This window comes from Platalea leucorodia, assembly GCF_965183815.1.
Source record: "Platalea leucorodia genome assembly, chromosome: 3".
NCBI lineage: Eukaryota > Metazoa > Chordata > Aves > Pelecaniformes > Threskiornithidae > Platalea > Platalea leucorodia.
In genome coordinates this window covers 105782643-105793038 of record NC_138825.1, presented here as the reverse complement: position 1 = coordinate 105793038, position 10396 = coordinate 105782643, and positions in this window count along the sequence as shown.

The following is a 10396-nucleotide window of genomic DNA, read 5'->3' as shown; positions in this document are numbered from 1 at the left end:
GGGAGGGAGGAGCGCTGCCTGGCGGTGCCGGGAGCCCGCCCCCCGCCACCGCCTCGCCTCGCCTCACCCGCCGGCCTGCTGGCGGCCCCGGCCCGCCCAGCCGCTGCCCCGGCCCCGCCGCCCCGCCCGGCGGCTGAGGGGAGCCGGGCGTGAGGAGCGTCCGGCAAGGCGGGCGGTTCTGCCGCTCCTCACCTGCCACCTCGCCCCGCCGGGGCCGCCGCCGCCCGCAGCCGCCGCGCCGCCGCTGCCATCTTTGCGGGGGCGGGCGCACGGGGGGGGGGGGGGGGGGGGTTCCCGTCACCACGGCAACCGGCGCGGCGCCGGCCGCGCTCGGACAGCGGCGGGCCCGCCGGGCCGGGCCCCGGGGCGGGGGTCGGCCCTCCCGCACGGCCGCCGGGCGCCCGGCGGCTCCCCCGGCCTCGCCCCGCGGGGGAAGAGCCCCCGCCGCCTTCCGCTGGCCCAGGAGGGGCCCCCGGGGAGAAGGCCCCGCCGAGGGCCCACCCAGGCCCCTCCGGAGCGGGGCCGGCGGGTGCTGTGGCCGGTGCGGGTGGCGCTGCCCCGGCAGCGGTGACGGCCAGACGGCCCCTCTCCGCCCCGGGCCATCACCTGGGGTGCGCCTCGGGAAGGGCAGGCTCGCAGCCGTGCCCCGCAGCCTGGCCGAGCCCAAGCCCTCCCCTTCCCGCCTGCCTCGCCCCGCCGAGCCCTGCAGGCAGGGCCGAGGAGCCTGGTGCGCCCGGCGGGAGTCCAGCGAGTCCCAGTAGCTCCCAGTTCGATGGCTGAATGATCCAGAAATAACACCCTGCGTACCAGCTGGTATTTTAGACGGCTGTTGTTTTGAAAGAGACGTGGTAGCATACTTTTCCATAAAAATCACCACCCAGGCACCCATTTATCCATTATTTTGAACTGTGAGTTAGGGTCAGATGTCCAAAGAACCGTGAAAGTATTCTAAAAAGCCATTTTTGGTGGTTCTGCTTGCTCAGCGTTGCTGTGGTTTCTCTAGTGAAAGGCCATAATCCTCAAGGATCCCTCATGAAGGACTTGCAAGTCTTGCTTTGCCTGCCTGATCTCTTCGGGGGCCAAGCAGCAGCGACCAGGCAGCAGCAATGCTTGGCTCGGGGTGTTTTCAGCTGCAATGTGCTCCTACCTGCTCAGCCAGAAACGGGCTCACCGCTGGGCTGGAACGCCGGGTCCTGCAGGCCGGTTGCTCCGTGTGCTGCCCGAGCGTAAGGGGAGTTGCTTTACCTCCCCATCAGTGGCGTATGAACACCCACAGAGTCAAGGTTTACAAATCAGTGAAAAAATACTACTTTTTCTGTCAGAAAACATCCTTATCCATAACAGCTAACTTCAGAAGCATCATGGTTTTAACTATAATCTCACTTTTGTACTGGTCAAGGATTTCTGTAATGACTTAGGAATGCCATGTAGCTACCTATAATTTATTACCTAACTGTACAAAAGACACATTCACTTCACTTGAACCTGATCAAATCACAGAATTTAGACCAGTGCAGGTTTAGCCCCCTATCTTGAAAATGAACTTCACAAAATGATACTGATGTGCATAAAGCAAGTGCACGAGTGTTTGAAGGACTGGAAAAGCCTTTAGTTTTACAGTAAGTTTCCAAATCTTCTTTATCTCATTTTCAATCCCTTCTCTTGCAAGACTAAAAACTACTAAAAAGTGAAGCACAGAATTCCCTTTCGCATCTTGCATTAATATTAACCAAATCTCAAGAGGGTAGGAGACAATACACATTCTCAGTTATTAAAGACAGATCAGGTTTAGCATAGGTTTCCTCTAGAAGGCTGGGTCAATTTATAACTAGTTCTTTAACCTCTCCTCCTCCAAATTTATAAACAAAAATATTCAGTAGGCAGAGCTGGATGTTTCTAATTTACATTGATGCATGTTTTTGGGTAGCTTTAAGTAGTAAGCAACCATGTCATTTGATTTGAGTTCTGTATTTAGACCCCTGAAAAGATCACATACGTTATTAGCCACGATGTGACCCTACTATTTTAATCCAGTCCCTTCCTTATGCTATTTTTCTTATGGTTATCTGAAACACCAGGTCTACCATTAGGCTTAAATCCTGCAAATACTTAAGATTCTGCTTAGTTTTAGTCTCATGAAGAAATCCAGGCAGCATTCCCAATACACACAAATAACATTAACTACATGCCTTTGGTCTTTTTTAGTTTTATTAAATTTTTTAATTTTTTTCCTTAATTTTTTTCTTAAGATTTTGGACTTTGGTGTGAAATCCTGGCTTTACTTCAGTCACTGAAAATCAGTCTAGTTGACTTCAGAGAGGTGAGAATTTCAGTCCAGATTTTCTATTTGTCTTCAAGACCCCAAGGCATGGTTGAGCACTCTCTCGTGTTCTTCTAAAAAGAATGTTATTTTCTGCTGATCTGTTCTACAGACTTTGTGCTTACAAATTTATTATTTCCTTTTAATATTAATTATACACATCTAATCAAAAGATTTTTCCAGGGTAAGAAGCTGACATCCGCAGACTGGAGCGGTTTCTTCCTTTAAGCAACTACATTGTCATGTTTCCCTAAGTTGTACGCAGGGGAAGGCTGTGAAATCCTGTTTGAGAACCTCCTTGCATGGTATTTAAAATGTTATGAACATCTTTATAAATATCACTATGAGGAAAAATTGATGATTTTGCTCCTGAATGCTGATCCCATCTCCCTTAAGGGACACACACAAACAGAGCAGGGGAAAAAAAAGTGAGAGAAGTTACAGAAAATGCAGCCTTTGTCTCTGACTCCCATGGAAGACGGAGCTGTTTTGAAAGCAAAGCCACACAACATGGTTTTAGCAGCCACTTCATGACCTGGCAAAACATTACGCTACTGAAAAACTTGTTTCTCCTTTGCTCTTTCACTCCAGGCCCTCACCAGGAGAGAAAAGGGTGGAGTTCTTTTATCGGACTAAACCAGGCTCTCAGGAGACAGAAAGAAAAATGGGAAAGGTAGGAAAGAGCAGTAAAGAGATGATCCCCTGTGTCACACCAAGTAACTGCATGACACTCAGTGGCTTTAGCGTACTTCAGTGACTCCAGGCTGCAGGCCCTTTGGATATTGCCATGCTCTCAGGTACACGCACAGTGGTTTCAGGTACCGTGTCTATCCTGATAGCTCTCAGGGTTTGCCTTTCAAATCCCTGTTACTCTTCATGGCATCTCTCACTCATCTGTGCCACCATCAGTATCTTATGCCAGGGGTCTATCACCCTTCGCTTGGCAGACTAACCTTGCTGTGGCTGCCTGTTCTGAAAAGCTTGCAAGCCGTGCAGAAGTGAGCACAGCTGCAGTGCTGCTGCTCTAAGCAAGAAGCAAAAAGAAGCCCAGGGAGAGTGAGCCATGTTGCGTTGGAGATCACACATCCACCACTGCTGCCACCACCGGCAACCTTCTCAGCTGCACTTGGCACTCAGAGTGTTTAACCAAGCTGTTGGAGGCTATTGCCAGCAAGATGAGGTTCACTGCTTCCCAGCACACACCACGTTAGAGAGACATCCTGCTCCTCCTGCGGTGGCCCAGTTAGCCATTTTATGGTGAAAACTGTCTTTATGGGGCTGTGCCAGAACATAGTGCAGGCGCTGGAGTACCCATATATCCTTTCCTGGGTTCCTAACCCCGTTTAGAAGCAAGTGTTTTTCACTTTCTGGAAGCTGATAGTGCCAGAGTCCTAGGCTGGAATTAATCTCATGAAATTTTAAATGCCTACATATCTAATCTCAGTTATTCTCCCTTTCTAATTGGTGGGGAGAAATACTGTGTTTTTGCCTTTTTCATCTTAGCTTTCTTAGGTGTTTACTGTAGGCATCTAGCTATAACCATACCAAAGTTCACAAAAATAAGCAATGCCAGGGCTACATCTTCCGAACTGCAGAAGGGGAGGAAGGTTCAGCAACTAGCAATAACATAGTCCAGGGAGAGCAAGACTTTCCTCTTCATGTTTTCCCCCATACTGTCTAGCAGTTCCCTAGCAATGCTTTAAGCTAAAACACATGTAATATGTATGAGAGAATACATATTGTGTGATACGATACGCAATTTTTATGAATATGAATTCTGGATGACTGCAGTACGTGAGATCTGCAAGTCATCACAATGTCCCAGCTCATTCAAATAAAATACTTATATTTCACCCTTCTAGACACATACATAAGTCACATTTATTACAGAAAAGCTGTTCTAGAGCAATTTGAAGAAGGCTGCATTTTACTTTTTTGGAACTTAAGTGTAATTCCCAATTAAAGCAAATTGTAAAATATAGCTGTTTTAGGAGCCAGAAAACACCCCAAAATGGTCTAACCTTATTTTCTAAACTCATATATGACTATTTTAAGCCTTACCAATAGAAAAGTGAGGTCCAGCCCTGTAAGGGGAAGGAAATCTTCTGTCTCTAGCCAAACTCCATTCTTATTGATAACAAAAACAATTTGATTTAAAATCCTGACATGTATAGGAAAGCTGTTTGTGGCTTGGCATATAACTTACTCGGTGTGGCCCTTTGTCCAAAGAAAATGTGTGAGAAAGAAAAGCAAAATACTTCTGGAAAATACACTTATTAAAAAAACTGACAGCTGGTTGAATCAACTCAAAGTCAGTTCAAGAAATACCAAGAGTCTTAGAGGAAGCAGATTTAGTGCATGCAAATGCATGCTAAATTAATTTATATTCTGTCATTACGATTTATTATAGAGATTTTATGTCCCCAGGGATGACATAGCAAAAATAGAAGAAGACCAGAACTGATGACAAAGACTGTTAGACATGGAAAAATACTCTTACGAAGATAGATTAATTCTACGCTTTAAACCAGAAATAAGTAAGAGGAAATGGAATAAACGTACATGGAAAAAGACTGGAAAGGTAGATAGACCTAATAGAATTGCCTCTTCTCATCAGATATAAACAAGGAGGCATCCATTTAATCGAAAGATAATGCATTTATAACTGAAAAGGGAAATAGATATTTTTCAACTGTGTAATTGCACACTCTGTGAACTCATTTCAAAGAATGTCACTGAAGCAGGTTTCAAGAAACAGGAAGTTTATGAGGATGACAAGAACATCAGGTAACACAAGTAAAACAAAAAAAAAGCTAATATGATGTATGAAGCTTGGATTTCAGGGAATATGCTAATTTCCACAAGCTAGATGTTAATAACAAAGATTTATAAGAATATATTCCATTATTTTCTACTGCAGGATATCTTGCTGTAATGTAAATCAAATTGGCAGTGACCGCTACTGGAAATGGAATATTAGATAAAACATACTGCTACCTAACCTCTCTGATCTTACATTCCGTTTCTTTTCCACAAGTCTCTTTCAAAACTTTTTCCTAGGCAGAAAAGAGTTAAAATAAAATGACCTGTAACAGTGTTGTTCTCTGCCATACGTACATTGAATAGAAGTGCACTCAGAAGATCGCAAGTACTAAAATTTCACTGTCTGCAGGAAACAAATGTAATAATCTGAAGTGGGTGCAGTTCTCCATTTTTTGAGGTATGCTGTATTTTGTATTATGTTGGTCAGAAACAGGTTTTCAAGAAATCTCGTGCATTTACAATTTTGAACTACCAAAAGCTAATGAAAATGAAAAATTGTGAGACTAACTTTTGAATATTGAAACCACAGGGTACAGTGCTTAAGAGAGAGATTGCTCAGACTCACACAGGAATAGTAAATGTAATCAAACATGCATCATCCTCTAGACTACTCAGTGATCTGCTTTGCAGGAGAAGCAGTAAAGAGTTAAACCTAAAGAAACCTCCCCAGCATTTTATTTAAGTCAACAGTAAAACTTTTCGTTGCAGATTCAGGCCTTCTCTGCCTGGTGAACTGGTGATCTCAGCCTGAAATATTTTCATGGATATACCAGCGCTCCAAACAGGCAAAGCACTTTTACTGCAGATAGTGCCTTTTGTTTTGTAGTTCCACTGTTATCTGAGCAAAACAAAGTGTATTGGGGGAAAAAAAGGGGACGGATTTGCCTACACACAGCTATCTACCAGTGCAGTTGCTGTGGCCATGAATGACATCTCTGCACTACGGGGGTATGCCAGGCTGTAGCAGAGATGGCCTCAGTTTTCTTTGGAGACCCCATTCTTGCCTACAGTTTTGGTCCAAATTTACAGCACAAGGACTCTGAAGAGTGCAAAGCTCACCTGCACATTCTCTCCTTGCTCAGAGCATTGTGAGGCCAGTTCTCACAAAAAAATCTCTGAAAAGACAGACAGAAGAAAGTGACTGGCAAAGAAAAATACTCCAGAAACATTCCAGTTCAATGCTGCTTCTACTGGTTGACATCAGCGGTGAAAAGATAACAAAGGAAACCACTCAATGTGGAGGGAGAATCTCAAGGCACCAGCATACGACTCTCCTGGGGCCAATTATTCTGCAAGTATTTCTCAGTGATGCAGCGAGCACATAAGCTCTCACTAGACCATGCAGGAAGAAGCTAAAAAGTTTTAATTAAGTAAGTCCTGTTTAGACCACGTTAGCTGGCATTCTCCCTTTTAGAGCCAGGTGCTAGCCCAACCGTAACCAAACCTTCAAGACCTCTGAGCAGAGAAAGGGCTGGAGGAAAAAAGAAACGCAAGGAGAATGAAAAGTGATTCCAGGAGACAAGAAAGGTTAAAGGGAAGGTGTGTGAGTGTCACAGACTCAAAAATAGATTGAGGGGCGCTGGAGGAGGGCAGCCCCCAACACCATTTATAGCTCCTGGAATGTGCCCAGGGAAGCAATGGATGCTGCCTACCAGTGCTCTCTTCGTTGACATGAGAAGATGAGGGACTGGAAGCGGATGATGCAGCTGGCAGGGTCCCCCCTGTTGAGTTTGCTTCTCCTGGTGGCATGAAAGGCCACTTTGGCCATGATCGGGAGGAGACTGATGAATAAGTCCTGTGTTTACTGCCCATTGTGTTACAAACATCTCAAGTGATCATTAATGAAAATGTGTTGGAAGAATAAATATGCTTTAATCTAGGCAAGACTGAAATACTGTTCTGCAGTAAGAAAGCTTGCTTTTTTATATGTCATGTGTGATTTAAGATGGAACTTTGTTTATTTGTAACTTCTACACTTTCCTGACATTTAAAATGTTTCTTATTTGCTATATTAATGAGCTTCAGATGTGAGAAAACAAATTACATACTTCCTTTATAGTGCAGCTTCAGTGCAATGATCTGAAAGTACTCACATATTAGTGAATTAATCCTGACAACGTCTTTCTCAAATAACATCTTCATAGCTGGAAACTGCATCTTATCTTTTTTGCCTCTTTTTCAAAGTTTGCTATTACTGGAATCAAACAACAAATCATGATTAATAGTAAAGTGCTATATATGCTGGAAGCCAAAATACACAGATTTTTCTAGCAAGCTCTGTCAAATCCTTTACTAAGCAAGCAGCAATTTCCTGACTTCGCGTTCTTGCTGTTTATCCACTAGCCCACTTTCTTTTCTAATACCACATGTACACTAGCAAGTATTGTTGCAGAATTGTCAAGTCATGGACTGTATATCTACAAATACATTTTGTTAAAAGATCAAAAACTCAAATTATTCTCGTCTGAGCGATGCAACTTCCCCAAAGCCACAGAAGCTTTTATCCAGCCTACAGCAGAACAGGAGCATAGATGTTGCCTCCTCTATGTTTTTCCTAACAATCTTCCAGTTCCACAATGTCCTGTTCCCTCAAAGCAATTGTCCCATTGCAGTTTTGATTTCTATTGCTATAGGATCAATGTGATATGAAACCTTCATATTTGAGAAATACTTTTTATTTTCTCCACTGCTAGCCCAGATTGCAGGCAGGCAGACATTGCAGACATTGCCTCACATAAACTGAGAAGACACTTAAATACCGTCCTTCTGTCTGGAGAGAAAGAAAGTGTATGAATCTCCTCACCCTGGAGAGAAGGGAATGTGTAAGGCTATTTATGGTGCAACTGTAGGAATAGCCACATTTATGAGGAAAACAGAAGAGATGCAAACCCAAGGAATGAGCAGCAATATTGCTAAAAGACAAACATCCTTCTAGAACAGTAAAGGGATACTTGCTTTAATATGGCTGAATCAGGCCAAAAGTCCATTTGTCCCAGCATCCTGTCTCTGACAATGGTGTTTAAGAAAAGAAACAAGGCACAGAGCAAGTTCAGGGTGATACTTTCCCTGGCATATCCTGCCAGCATCAGCTTCCTATTCTAGAGGCAATATCAGCATCTTTGGTTTTAAAAAGACCTGGTGGACTTTTCATAGAACCATAGAATCGTTAAGGTTGGAAAAGACCTTTAAGATCGAGTCAAACCGTTAACCTAGCGCTGCCAAGTCCACCACTAAACCATGTCCCTAAGCACCACATCTACATGTCTTTTAAATACCTCCAGGGATGGAGACTCAACCACTACCCTGGGCAGCCTGTTCCAATGCCTGACTACCCTCTCGGTGAAGCGATTTTTCCCAATATCCAACCTAAACTTCCCCTGGCGCAGCTTGAGGCCGTTTCCTCTCGTCCTATCCCTTCTTACTTGGGAGAAGAGACCGACCCCCACCTCGCTACAACCTCCTTTCAGGTAGTTGTAGAGAGCAATAAGGTCTCCCCTCAGCCTCCTCTTCTCCAGGCTAAACAACCCCAGCTCCCTCAGCCACTCCTCAGAAGACTTGTGCTCTAGACCCTTCACCAGCTTCGTTGCCCTTCTTTGGACACACTCCAGCACCTCAATGTCCTTCTTGGAGTGAGGGGCCCAACACTGAACACAGGACTCGAGGTGCGGCCTCACCCGTACCCTCTTGGCCACCTGAGCACACTGCTGGCTCATGTTCAGGCAGCTGTCAACCAACACCCCCACGTCCTTTTCTGCCAGGCAGCTCTCCAGCCACTCCTCCCCAAGCCTGTAGCGTTGCATGGGGTTGTTGTGACCCAAATGCAGGACCCGGCACTGAGCCTTGTTGAATCTCATACAGTTGGCCTCAGCCCAACGATCCAGCCTGTCCAGGTCCCTCTGTAGGGCCTTCCTACCCTCCAGCAGATCGACACTTCCACCCAACTTGGTGTCATCTGCAAACTTACTGAGGGTGCGCTCAATCCCCTCATCCAGATCATTGATAAAGATATTAAACAGGACTGGCCCCAATACTGAGCCCTGGGGAACACCACTTGTGACTGGCTGCCAACTGGATTTAACTCCATTCATCACAACTCTCTGGGCCTGGCCATCCAGCCAGTTTTTTACCCAGCGAAGAGTATGCCTGTCCAAGCCATGAGCAGTCAGTTTCTCCAGGAGAATGCTGTGGGAAACCTTGTCAAAGGCCTTACTAAATCTAGGTAGACAACATCCACAGCCTTTCCCTCCAACCACTAAGTGGGTCACCTTGTCATAGAAGGAGATCAGGTTAGGCAAGCAGGACCTGCCTTTCGTAAACCCATGCTGACTGGCCCTGATCCCCTGGTTGTCCCATATGTGCCATGTAATGGCACTCAACATGATCTGCTCCATAATCTTCCCCAGCACCGAGGTCAGGCTGATAGGTCTGTAGTTCCCTGGATCCTCCTTCTGGCTCTTCTTGTAGAAAGGCGTCACGTTTGCTAACTTTCTGTCAACTGGGACCTCCCCGGTTAGCCAGGATGGCTGATAGATGATTGAAGGTAGCTTGGTGAGCACTGCGGCAAGCTCCCTCAGTACCCTTAGATGGATCCTGTCTGGCCCCATAGACTTGTGTGTGTCTACGTGGTGTAGCAGGTCACTAACCATTTCCCCTTGGTTTATGGGGGCTTCATTCTGCTCCCCATCCCTGTCTTCCAGCTCAGGGGGGTGGGTACCCTGAGAACAACTGGTCTGACTATTAAAGACTGAGGCAAGGAAGGCATTAAGTACCTCAGCCTTTTCCTCATCCTTTGCCACTGTGTTTCCCCCCGCATCCAATAAAGGATGGAGATTCTCCTCAGCCCTCCTTTTGTTGCTAATGTATTTGTAGAAACATTTTTTGTTGTGTTTTATGGCAGTAGCCAGTTTAAGTTCCAGCTGGGCTTTGGGTCTTCTTATCCTCTCCCTGCATAACCTCACAACATCCTTGCAGTCCTCCTGAGTTGCCTGCCCCTTCTTCCAATGGTGGTGAGCTCTCCTTTTATTCCTGAGTTCCAGCCAAAGCTCACTCTTCAGCCAGGCCAGTCTTCTCCCCCACTGGCTCATCTTTCAGCACATGGGGACAGCCTGCTCCTGCATCTGTAAGATTTCCTTCTTGAGTAACATCCAGCATTCCTGGACTCCTTTGCCCCTCAGGACTGCCTCCCAAGGGACTCTCTCAACCAGACTCCTGAACAGGCCAAAGTCTGCCCTCTGAAAGTCCCAGGTTGCAGTT